This window comes from Protopterus annectens, chromosome 4.part0 (genome assembly GCF_019279795.1).
Source record: "Protopterus annectens isolate FY-2018-M chromosome 4.part0, PAN1.0, whole genome shotgun sequence".
Lineage (NCBI taxonomy): Eukaryota > Metazoa > Chordata > Ceratodontiformes > Protopteridae > Protopterus > Protopterus annectens.
The window spans coordinates 1,095,699,888-1,095,713,857 of record NC_056733.1 but is presented as its reverse complement, the minus strand read 5'-3'; positions in this window follow the sequence as shown (position 1 = coordinate 1,095,713,857).

Below are 13,970 nucleotides of genomic sequence, written 5' to 3'. Positions count from 1 at the left end.
TTTGTTTTTATTTGTAGTGGGTTCTGTTGGGACTGTAATGTGTGCAGAAAGCTTGCATTTGTGTGGAGTCTGCTCTTTTGTTAACCTTCTAATAACTACCTCTGCATATGTGGGGTTATGTACTGTGCACTTGGTCTGTTGAAGAGGTGAAGTGTATGTGTTGACAAAGTGTTCTATATCTGGTTTGTTGTTACCCGAGAGACAGAGAGAGCATTTATTCTAGATTCATTGTTAGTTGCATTTCTCACATATTGTACTTGTACATTTTACAAGTACATGGCTGTCAGTATACATGAGGCAATAGAAGCCTAGCTTTGTAAAAATGCAAGCACCCTTATTAAGCTTGTTTAGATAGTTGCTGTTAGCAGAGTGTTTTGTGAGCAGCAACAACCAGGCCTGTCTCTGAGGAACATAGGTGCCCAGAGGTGACTTTACAGTCACCCAACCAGTAGTGAAGGTTGTGCTTCAACAGGGTCATTGAGGAGCACTGCATCACATGCAATGGGAGGTTATAACAGGTGAGTGAGTCACTGTGGAATATATCCGTCTTCTCTGCATGTTCTGTTTATGTAACAGGCTAGGTTGAGAACCCTGGCCTAAGTTATTCCTGTCCCGTTTGATTTGAAGATGTACAACATTTCCAGTAGGGCAGGGTCTGGGACTTCTCTGTATGTCAGGCATAGGCCACCTGTCAGCAGCTTGCCAAAAAGTGAGTACAGTGACAGGTCTTGTAGTCCTTTCATGTATGTGATATTTGGAGAGCCTGCATTCTCCAAGTCACAAACCTCTATTTTTTTCTCCAATATCTGCAGTTGTCTGGTGAGGTACAGACCTAAGGGAGCCTTGTACTAAATTAGTGGTTTGATAAGGGTGAGGTACAACAAAGCTAGGACCTCCCTGGTCTTGGATGTGATGTCCATATATATGATGTACATAATGCAGAATGTGTGTCTCACCACTATGGGCACATAGTGATGAAAGTGCAGATTGATGTGAACATGTGTTCAGAATTCTTGCAACACTGGGTTTGAACTGAGAGGGGTATAGATATCGTAATTAGCAGGGATACTTAATTTCCAAAAGGGACAAGGAGGCATGGTTTGCTGTAGGGTACAGTTTGTGAGTTTGGCACCAATCATTTGTCTCTGTCAGCCCCTTCTGTAATATGTTGCCATCCTTGGTGGAATTTATATGAGTAAAGTCCAATTAACAGTCATCTGCAAACATGGTAAAAACCAGGCCACCTACTGTTGCCTGCAATTTCTGTCCCTTTGTCTCTCCCCCCCAATTTTCTATGGCTTTGGCCACATTTCTCACTCTAAGAGGTTGAGAGTGTTACATTCAAATGCATTCTCATATGACCGGTATATCAAATATTTCACATTTGCTGGTTATTTGTCCTCTCATTAAGTTGGTCTCTGTGCACATATGTTGCACTAACAGAATGAAAGCAATTTTTACAGCTATACCTCTCAAATGTACAGATTGTTTCAGAATGTCCAGATTTTGCTTCATATTGTTGGTCTGTTTCTTATGCACTTGTGGTTTTCTGGCACATGCATTGACATAAGTGGCCGATGTGTCATAAAACCTGAAGAATTAAACATAAGTATACTATGAAAAATTGAAAGGCTGCCAGCCCAGCTAGATAGAATATTGTAGATAATTCTATGTCATTGTCAATAAAAATATAATCCACAGGCTGCTTTACAAATGTAAGACAACTAAATTTAAGAAAAACTGTGTTATATGTTGTGAACTTCAAAAATGCAACCACAGTGCATCCTGCTGGAAGAAAGCTGATAAAGTAAAGCATTTTATGACTGTTTGATCTCAAAGCACAGAGACAGGATGATTGGATGAAGGAATTATTTCTCTTGTCTTAGGCCAAGAGTTAATTGCTAGATTTTACATGTATAATGTCTTTTATTGCTGTGGCTTCCTGACCAGATGCAAGCTTACTAAGAAATGTAAATTTAGAGTTTCTGGTAGCCTGGGAACCAGAGAAATGTCAAGAATGATGTAATCAAAAATGAGTCAGCAGTGATGTATTATCAATTTAAGAGATCTCAGAGAGAAAGAGATAGCATTTTGCATTTTTTTCTTCAGAACTGACATCACCAGCACTCTGCCTTTGCTTTATATGCAAGTTATTTAGTACTTAGTATTTCTCTTAGAAATAGAAAATAATAAGATTAGACTAGCTGTTTTCTATATTTATGTCAGACTATCCTACTCTTGACTAGCACTGTGTTGAATGGAGGAGATTTGTCTTGTGATTTTATTACTTATTATTAAATATTTTTAAACTGTTCAACTGTGGCTGTTTTATGTAGAGATAATTTAAGCTCCAGAGTACTTGCATGCATTTAGTGATACTGTCCAAGCCACTCCAATAGCCTTTAAAGTTCTTGTCACACTTGCTAACTGGATAAGAGTATTATTGCACAGCAACATTGGTCACCCTGTGGGAAGGGCCTTATAATAACTGATAAGTAGGGATTCGGGTGGCAGTGGATTACTACCTTATAGCCTGGGCAGAAGGGGCACACCTAGTGAACCTGCACCAGCCTTCCTCAGGAGTGTCTGTGTGTTTGTATATAAATCATATCTCAAAATGTGTGTGTGTGTGTGTGTGTGTGTGCGTGTGTGTGTGTGTGTGTGTGTGTGTGTGTGTGTGTGTGTGTGTGTCAGCTACATGGGCAGGGACATGAAGCACTGGTTGGACAGAGGGAGTGCTAGGAGGACTTGGCTTGGAACCCTGGCTAAGGACTCCACTCTATCTGTGCCAGTGAGGAGTCTTATTGGGGATCTGGAGAGAAAGGGAGAAACCAGCCCCAGACTGACTGTGATCCCGGTGTGCTTTTAAGGGAAATTGTACTTTACTGTGTGTACTTGTTATTCTCTCAATGTGCACACCCATCACTGGTGTTAGTGGTGAGGATTGAGGCTCCTTGATTACTGGGCCAGTGCATGGGTGTCACATATACCACCATAAGTAAAAAAATACATAAACATGAAACAAATTATGAAGCAATTAAAATATCAAGTCAGCCCTTTCCATCTATAAAGCAAAGACATTGCACAGATAGGCAAATAATCACATATTGCCTTGCCCAAGTGTTTAAAAAGAGTAACAAGATAACTATTCAGACAACCAAGCTTGAAATACTAAGCTGCCAATACTTTATTTGTGATTATTCAAAGAGCAAAGCACAGCTCACACAGGTGTAGACTGATACTAATGTCAGGTAATCTGCAAAATACAATATATTAAAGGGTATTGTACAAGTAAAACAGCATATAAAAACTAACTCTAACCGGACTCCCAAAAATACCATAGAAAAAAAGTTATTGTAAATAGCAGTTCAGTGTGTTGATGATTCATATTTCAGTCTTAGTTTGGTGTTATGTAATGGTGTTCTGGACTTACATTTATGATCTATCTGCTCTCCAAAAATATATAAATTGTGTTTTTTTAGCTGTGAGCCAGATTCAGTATATTTAGTTACCTGTAACGTATGCATACCTAACATTCATGCTGAACCACTGCTTTAAAAGAAGAGTCAGATAGCTGTTGTTGGTGTGGGTAGACATGTACATTTTCACAAACATGTTCAGTTCTGTGTTTATAAATGTGCCTATTTGTTAAAACCCTTTTTTGTGAGTTTGAACCACATCAGGTGAAATGAGAGCACAAGTTTTATCTTTAACCAGTATGCATGTTAGAAACATGTGCATTATTTACAGTGTTTGCACAGGTCCTTGCATCAATCTCAAGTCTTCTTTATTCATGTGTAGAGTCTGGTGTGACTTTTGCAGCAATTTTTAATTATATTTAATATATTGACAGGCATACTTGTTTTTTACTACATTAGAAGATGTAAACACACACACACACACACACACACACACACACACACACACACACACACACACACACACACACACACACAGGCACATAGATATATATCATGGCTATAATTGTAGCTTGTGGGAGCATGCTACTAGTTATTAATACATAAAGATATACTATCATGATTAGACTTCCTGGTAAATAGAGTTTTTAGAGTGACTTGTTATTTTAAGATGAAATTTGCATTGAACTTTATCTAAGGAGTTGAATCATAATTGTGACATTCATCCATTTATAGGTAACTTTATATTTTTATAAGAAACATGTAAATGTTAAAATTGAATGACATTTTAAATGTGAAAGACTCTTCACAATTGTCAAAATAAAACCACCTGTACTTTGACATAATCACTCTGGTTTACTTAATAAAGATGGCACATTTACATATGCTTATTACATTGCCGTGACAATGATAGACCATTTAATTTTCACTGAGATCTAACGAAAGAAAACATGCATTTTTAAAGGGATCAGGACACAATTCCAGTTTCATTCAGTACTAAACTATTTTAAAGGGCATATTATATGTATATTTATGATTTGTGTATGTATTGTTTCTTGCCAATGTGACATTCATTTCCTAGACAAGTAGCACATTTGCTTAATGTAAAGGAAAATCATACTTACATAAATGTTTAAGTTAATGTTATAGAAATTAATGCAGCCTTTTAGATTCAAATGTGATAATGTGCAGTGTTCTTCTTCTTATAGAAATATGCATTTTATGAATTCCCGTATGATTTTGCAATAAATTAATTTTGAAAGCATCCTTGTGTACAAATAGTAATAATTTAGTATTCTTTTTTCTGCAGATAAAGTTATTAATGACTTATGTTTCACTATCTATTTATGTAAATAAATAGCATGCTTTAGATTGGAGATATGGCTTTGCTACTTGTGAGCAGAGAAAATAGTTTAAAAGACCTTTGAAAATACTGTAAACTTCTAGAAATGACAAATTATCATTTTACTGGCTTTTCATTCCTTACTTACACTAAATGGTTTCAAAATAAGTTATATGCCTTGAAAAAGTGTTATGAAAAGTTAGATGCTTTATGCAAAATGTACAGTATTCTGATTTAAAAATGCTGCAGGTGTTACTGATCATTGATTACATCTTGTATATTTGATTTGAGAGAGGGAAGTTTGCTTGTTCAAAGGACAAAGTGTTTAGTATTATACAGCATGATGCAATAGCTTTGAGTAAGCAATCATTTATTTTCAGAACTGCAGAAAAGGTATGCATACATCTCAACCCATGAGGAATAAGAAACAGATCAAAAGATCACAATGGCAAGCACTTTGCTAGTTTTTCTGAGCATATGTTATGATTCATTGCTGGAAGTAAAACAAAAGTTATAGTGCTATGGCTAAATCAAAGTTCTGAGAGGTATGAAGGTATGCATATTTGTCTAATGAAGGAGAGTTAGAGATAATGAATATCATGAGGATTGTCTGCTTGTAAGTCATATTCAATGCAATGTTTAGGTCTATATCTCTTAGTTTACATTAAAGTAGGTATGTTTAATTTTGTCTGTGTTTTGATATGTTTGCTTGTATACAATATATATATATATATATATATATATATATATATATATATATATATATATATATATATGTGTGTGTGTGTGTGTGTGTGTGTGTATGGATTCACTTTATAATCTCAAAATACTGAAATCTCAGATTGACTGTAAATTGACTATAAAGCTGAACATTCACAATATTGAAACTCCAAAAGTGCAAAATTCAAAATCACAACTTTTAAATACACCCTCCACCACACAAACATACATACACCTTCCTCCCCACACTACAACAAACCAACAAAACACAGCAACACAAATACACACACCTACCCTGCATATAAGCAGGGGGGCAAGCCCGCCACACCCCTGCTACATATATATACTAACTCCGAGGTTGCACTAAAAAGACAACTACATACTCTATATTCCCCTTGCACAAACATGCATCACATACATACAAACACCACCACCACTCTCTGGGAGGATAACAGGCACACACATAGTATCTTTAGGTGCAGGTCTCTGCATCAAGCACAATCAAGCACAACTTCCTTTAAGAGCACATGGGAAATGCACTCAGTCCTGGGCTGGTTTCTCCTTCTTTCTCCAGATCCCCAATAAGACTCCCTACTGGCACAGCTATAGAGTTGAGATCTCGACTGAGTGTCTCAAGACCACCAGCACCTTCTGTGTCCAAACAGAGCTTTGTATCCCTGCCCAAGTATGGGAAACACACTCAGTCCTGGGCTGGTCTCTCCCTCTTTCTCCAAATGCCCAATAAGACTCCCCACTGGTGCAGCTATAAAGTTGAGATCTCAACTGAGTGTCCAAGACCACCAGCACCTTCTCTGTCCAACCAGTGCTTTGTATCACTGCCCAAGTAACTGACACACACACTCCTTGTGGTTTGATACACGCAGACACACACACACACACACACACACACACACACACACACACACACACACACACACACACACACACAAACACCCCCTGGGAAAGGATGGTACAGATTCACTAGCTATGGCCCCTTCTGCCCAGACTATGAGGTAGTTATGACTGCCAAAAGGCCAACAAGGCCAAACACATACAAAACACTAGACCAGCAACTCCACAAAAAAATGGGCTTTATTAAAAACCAGGATTAAACACGTTCATCTGTTTATATCCCAAGACTTCCTCAGAATCCATTAAAAACACTTCACATTCACTCACTTGTTTAAATACTTAATCACACACATATCACATGACAAAAAATCCAGTTAACAAAAATATCCTTTATATTCCTTTTTTTGTACAAAATAAAATATTTGAAACTTTTAAACATAAAGACTATGCAGCTTGTTAAAATTATTTAATAACATAGGATTTAAGGTATAAAGCATTGACAATATAAATGTACTCATTTAGACCTGGGGGAAGACAGACATTTAATTTAATTTGTCACATCATTTTCCTATACTCATGTCCTCCCATGGTCCACCCCTAGTATCCTTAAGGATAATATCCAAACCAAAGAAAGCTAAACAATGCTCAGCAAAAAGTTGAATGTGTTTATATAATGAATTTTTCAAATTTTTATATCTAATCTATTCTCGTAAATATGCTCTCTAACCTTTTGCTTGGTATTTCCAATATAAAACCCGGTGCACTGCAAACATTTTGCTGCATAAATAATTCCCTCTAAGTTACATATACATGAATTAACTTGTTTGGAAACCTATCTTTCAACTGTACAAATTTTTGCAAAATATCCAGATTTTTGCCTCATATTTTTGGTGTGTTCCTCCTAAAATCTGTACTTCTCTGGCAAATAGCCAAGTATTGAAGTCATTAAATAATGACAAACATTGAAGTTTAGGACTCCACATACTTCATAAAATTCATGCTAATGTAAAACCTATTATTCTATCAACTTTTTAAGTTTGTAAGAGCAATATTTAAAATATATCCCCATTTGTCCACCCATCATTTTAGGCTTTGTCCAGATTTTTTGCTCTAAGAGGTTGAGAGGTATGCCTATACCACCAAGGAGTATGGAACAAAACATTCTGAGCTGCTGAGTAGGGGTTATACTTTTGTCGCTACAAGATATGTTAAAATTGAAACTGTTTTGCTTGATTTAAAGTTATTCATTATCAAGCTCAATTTAAAGTTATATTTTGAAGGTATGGCTTCTGGCTGTGAAACAAGTCTAATTCATAGGAATGGTACTTTTAATCCACCTCTCGCTTTACCTTTGTTTATTTTTGAAAAGTTGTGTGATTTTGAAATAAGGGACTAAAGGAAGTAAACCAAGGGCCTTTAACCTGAACCATTCTGAATTTATTTTGCTTAAGCAACTGTGTGAGGACAAAAGCATTTGAGTGATAAAGCCGGACAAATGGGGTGTTGTGGTGGTCATGCAGAGGGTTGACTATGCTAATGCACATTTTTGAGTGATGAAAGTTTGTATGAAGAGACTACTCTTAATTACATTCACATTACTTATAACAAACTTGATTTTGTCTTCAGGACATGGTGGAGCAAGGGCAAATTGGAGAAGATTTATTTGATTTTTTTGAATGTGAAATTTTCCATTGTGCCTTCTATATTTGGTATCCTGAAGATACATACAAATCTAGTAGACCCTCCCATGAGACCTATTGTCAATGCAGGCACCTCCAAGTTGCATCTGCTGACAAAGTATATAGATATTAAGTTAAAATCTTTTTTGGAAAGTTGTTTTCACTTTTGGTTGGATTCTTGGGACTTTTTGTATAAATGAGAATATGTGCCTTATTCTGACAATTTGTGCTCTTCAACTATTAATGTTTTCAATTTATTCAATGTGATCCCCCAAGAACAGGGTTTAGAGTGGTTCAGGGAATTTTTGGGTGACTCAGTAAAATTGACAAATGATGAGGTTAATGTATTGATCTCCTTAATGGAGCTTGTTTTGGATTGCAATTTTGTTTACATTTTGTTAACATTGAGGGTCAATACTTCCAACAGAAAAACGTGTAGCAATGGGGGCAGCTTGTGCCCCCTTGTACACCAGTATTTTGATGTTGCAATGGGAGGAATATTGAATTCTCAACTCCCCAATTGTAGTCCCTTGGAAGTTATATGTTTGTTTTTTGGATGACATATTTATTGTCTGGGAAGCAACAGAGGGATGAGGTTGATGAAGTTCAAAACTTATTTAGCTACCTGAACTCCACTACCTCCTTTTTAAAATTTACCTATGAATATAATTGCCATAGTATTAGTTATTTGGACATTTTGATTATGTCAACAAGAAGATAGCAACTAATATTTATTGTAAGCCTCATTATTTATTATTATTTATTTATTTTATTTTACATTTGTTGACCGGGCTAGTCTAACTGGATACATGCCCATTTTCAGTAGAGGCCCGGGGAGAAAACCTCCACAAAAAGACAGTAGATACTACACTTGTTATACAAAAGGAAAAAAATTACAAATGGGCAGTTGTATATAATTACTTTGTAAGGAAAATAAAGAAGTTCAAATCGGTGCCTTTTTTTTTTTCACTCTCAGTGAAATAGATAGAGAATAGAAAAACAAAAGAACTGTAGAAAGCTAATGAAGATTAGAAAGTCAAGGAAAAGGTAGTGGAGAAAAAAAGTTTAGTCAGGGTTAGTACAAGGGCAGAGCCATAGGGAATTAAGCAAAGTTTTAAGATGTTTCTTGAAAGTATGTAAAGAGGTAATTGCAGTAAATTCACTTGGAAGCTTGTTCCAGACAGGTGCAATACAGTTGGCGAACAAACTGTTCCCAACTTTGTTGTTGGATTTATGGGAGTCTGCTAGAAGCTTGGTGGCAGAGCGTAAGGAAGAGGTGTTTTTATAAGGAGTAGTAAGAGAGCTAAGTATAGTAGTATTAGAAGGCTGATAGAAGATTTTGTGGGTGATGGTTAGTTGCTGTAGTAGAATTTGATTTTGAAGTTCTAGCCAGCCTAGTTGTTTAAGATTAGAGCAATGATGTGTACAAAAAGGGGCTCCTATTGTTATATGCTATTGCTAGTTTATTGAAATTAGATTTAGATAAGTTTGTAAAAATCGGTGAGGCATAAAGAAGGGTAGAGAGCAGGTGTGTTTGTGCTATAATACTTCTGGCTAAGGTTGTAAGGTAGGGTTTAAGCCTATAGAGAGATCCAAGTTTTCTATTGACTGACTTGATGGTTAAGTTAGTATGGGAATCAAAGTTGAGATTGTGGTCTATTGTGACACCAAGAAGTTTGGTAGTAGGGTCAGGGGATATTATAGTGCCGTTGTTAGAAGTTATATTGAAGGTAAAAGAAGATGATTTTTGTGAAGGTGTGAAAAGTAATAATTTAGTCTTTTTGGGATTCAGTAAGAGGCAATATTGGTGGAACCAGTTTTCGGCTGCTGAGAAGACTTTTTGTGTAGTAGCCTGAAGCTCAACTGGGGAGGAAGCTGAACATAGCAGTGTAGAGTTGTCGGCATATTGAATACAGATGGATTGCGGAAGAGACTTATTTGGGTTGTTAATAAAAATAGAAAAGAGGAGAGGTCCCAGTATGGAGCCTTGTGGTACTCCTATTTTGATAAGAAGAAGAGGTGATAAGTGATTTTCCCATAGTACTGCTTGTTGTCTATTATCTAAGTAGGAATTAAACCACTGGATAGCCTGAGAGTCTAAATTGAAAGATTTAAGGATGTTTAGTAAGAGAGGATGGTTGACCATATCAAAGGCCTTCGAGAGGTCTAAGAATAGAGCTGAGGACAGTAAGTTGTTATTCCGATTTTTATTAATATTGTCAGTGAATGACAAGAGAGCAGTGGTGGTGCTGTGATGAGGTCTAAAACCGTGTTGGCAATCTGTTAGGAGATTGTTTTGGAGGAGATGGTCAAGTAATTGCCTATGATCACATCTTTCCATGATTTTAACTAGTGGAGAAAGTAAAGCTATGGGACGGAAGTTCGAGAGCTCGTTAGAATTACAACCCTTATGTAGTGGAATGATATGAGAAACCTTCCAGAGGGTTGGAATAGTGCCTTCAGTTATGGTTCGTTTAATTAAAATGGAGACAGGAAAGGCAAGTACTTTGGCTGCTATTTGGAGGTACTCAGCTGGGATGAGGTCAGCTGAGGGGGTACAAGGTTTAAGTTTTGTAAATAAGGTATAGATGAGATCTGTCAAGACAGGTTGCATTTTGAAAGAGGGGGGTTTATTGTTTAGGGAGTGAGGTACTTGAGTGGGCTGAGGAGATAAGGTTGATGCTAGGGTAGTGACAGTGTCTGAAAAAAATGAGTTGAAAGTATCAGCAATTTGCTTGGGTGTAGTCTGAGTGAGGTTAGAAGGAGTGGGTGTTTTGGAATTGCCTGGGTGTAGAAGTTTGTTGATACCGGCCCAGAATTTCTGAGGATTTTGATGTTGTGTATGTTGGAATCTCCAGTAGTAATTTTTTTTTATCTTGGAATATTAGTTTCTTTGTTTTGTTTCTAAGTTGTTTAAAGATCAGGTGGTCAGCTGGGTTTTTGGTAGATCGCCATTTGTCCCAAGTCCTATTTCTAAGTAGCATTTTTTGTTTGGTTTCTTTAGATAGCCAAGGAGAAGTCTTTGCTTTGGTTTTTATTAATCTTGTGGGGGCATGGTGGTTGAGAATTTGGAGGAATTTGTTGTTAAAGTATAAAACAGCCTCCACAAGAGGTAAGTATTTTAGGGGAGACCAATTGCAAGCTTTGAGTTCTAGTTGGAAGTTGGCTTACTTGAAATTAGTTTTGTTCCTGGTAGTTCTGAGTTGTATATTATTGGCAATAGGGCTCTTTAGTCTGTTGATGAAAGTGATTTGATGGTCACTAATATTATCAGGTAGTGTTCCTGTGATATAAGTCATGGGGTTGCTATTAACTAGAATCCAGTCCAGGGTGCTCTGTTTAGAGCTGGTTTTGTTTATTCTTGTAGGGACGGTAATAGTTTGATTAAAGCCATAGAGGTTTATGTGTGAAGTGGGTATTTGGGAAATACAACAATTCCAATCAATATTAAAGTCTCCCAGCAGTATATTTCCTGAGGGAAGGAGGTTGAGAGCCAGCTCAGAAGATTTTCAAGGGTCTTAATATTGTTACCTGGCATTATTCTAATGCTTTATTGCATTACACAAGTTGTCACCCCCCAGCATACAAAATGGGGAGTTATTAAATGAAAATATGTTCATTTAGCAAGAATGATTTTAGAAGATCAAGATTTTGAATTTGAGGGACACAAGTTGGTGGAAATGTTCCATTCTAGGGGTTATACAGAGGCATTAGTAGTTAGTATAAAAGAGGAGGGCTTAAAAAGAAGGGAAGGTAGTCTTATTCCACTCCTAAGAAGCACATGTAATCTTGTGGAAGGCCATGATAGGAGTATTTGTAAACAAAATGTTAACAACAAATTTGATTGTGCCTTCATTGCCACCTACACAAAGATTATGGTGGGTTTTGGCATTCTCCAAAAGAATTGGAGAATATTTTCTTGTTTTGGTAAAACTTTAGATATACTTGGTGCAAGACCACATATTGTGAGTATGCTTGGGAGACCTATCAAGAAGTACCTTGATAAGGGAGAAATACCTTTTAGTTTGTTGTGTAAAAAAACGGCCGCCTTCAAGTGTGGTTTCTGCAGACAATGCAAGTTCATTTTGGAAGGAGATATGGTTACAACTGGGAACAACAACATTTTTACTTCCTTCCATTGTACATGTAGCTCAGAGGGAATTATTTATATGGCAAAATGTTTGCAGTGCACTGGGTTTTATAATGGAAAGACCAAGCAAAAGTTTAGAGAGAGTATATACGAACATGGATTGGATGTAAAAAATAAAATATGAAAACTTCATTATATAAACACATTCAACTTTTTCCTGACCATTGTTTTGCTTTCTTTGGTTTGGATATTATTCTTAAGGATGCTATTGGTGGACCACGGGAGGACATGATTGAGTATAGGGAAATGATGTAGCAAATTAAATTAAATGCCTATGTCCCCCAGGCTAAATGAGTGCATTTCTATTGCCAGCATTTCATGCCTTAAATCTTATGTTATTAAATAATTTTAACAAGCTGCATAGTCTTTATGTTTAAAAGTTTCACTTTTTTTATTTTTTACAAAAAAAGGAATATAAAGTATATTTTCTGTTAATTGGATTTTTTGTCATGTGATATGTGTGTGATTAAGTATTTAAACAGGTGAATGTGAAGTGTTTTTTAATGGATTCTGAGGAGATCTTGGGATATAAACAGACAAAATTGCTTAATCTTGTTTTTTTTAATAAAGTTCATTTTTGTGGAGTTGCTGGTCTAGCATTTTGTATGTGTTTGGCATTGTTTGTCTTTTTGGTTCTTAGTTATCTACATGTTTTGGTAGTTGTGACTACCACCAGACACTCCTGCCAGCTACCTTAAAGCTCTTCCAAGAGTACCCAGTATACTGAGTGAAATTAATATTAATACAAATGGTAGTTTGTATTAATGAAATGAGCCACAGCTGCTGATGGGTGCTGATGTTCCCTTGGACAGAGTGACTGCAAGGGCAGATGTGAGTAGTAGTGCCCAGGCTGACAGTGAGGCACCACTGTTAGAGGATACCGTACTTCCTGTGGAAGGGGAGCTGGGAAGGGTTACAAAGAGAGTGTTGAGACTGGCTCAGGTCTTAGACCCTACATTACAAGGCTTAAGGGAAGTAGGTAGGGAGGCTACTAATTCTCATGGAAAAGGGGATTCCCTATACTGGAACAAAGGGTTATTGTATAGAGAATAGACCGCCGAAGGAGGGCTAGAGGATGAGAGAATACAGCAGTTGGTAGTGCCCAGAGGCTACCATCTGGCACTTCTAGCCATAGCCCATGACATTCCATTTGCAGGTGATATGGGCATAAAGCATACCAAGACACTTATTATGTAAAACCTTTATTGGCCTGGGATTGCAGGCAATGTAACAGGGTACTGCAGGACCTGTGAGCATGCCAAAAAGAAGGCAAGGCAGGGGACAAGATCAAAGCTCCTTTGGTGCCTTTGCCTGTGATTGAGGAGCCATTTGAGAGGGTAGCTATGGATATTGGGCACTGTCTGAGCACCCCAAGTTAAACAGGGAAGAATAATATTCTAGTGGTAGTAGATTATGCTACCAGATACCCTGAGATGGTAGCCCTGTCCTCCATTGAGGCAGAAAAGGTGGCAAATGTTTTGTTAGAGATTTTCAGCAGGGTACATTTCCCAAGAGAAATTCTGACTGACAGAGGTGCCAGTTTCATGTCAGACGTGCTGGGTTGTGTGTGGAAGCGCTTTTGGGTGAAGCACCTAATGATCACACCTACCATCCACAGACTAATGGTCTTGTGGAGAGGTTAAACTCTAAACTAAAGACCATGCTACAGGCATTTGCAGACCAGTTTAAGGGAGAGCAGAACAAATATTTTCCCCATGTGCTGTTTTCTTACAGAGAGATACCCCAGGAATCCACAGGTTTTTCACACCTTGGGTTGCTGTATGGGCCTTGGGTGAGGGGGCCTCTAG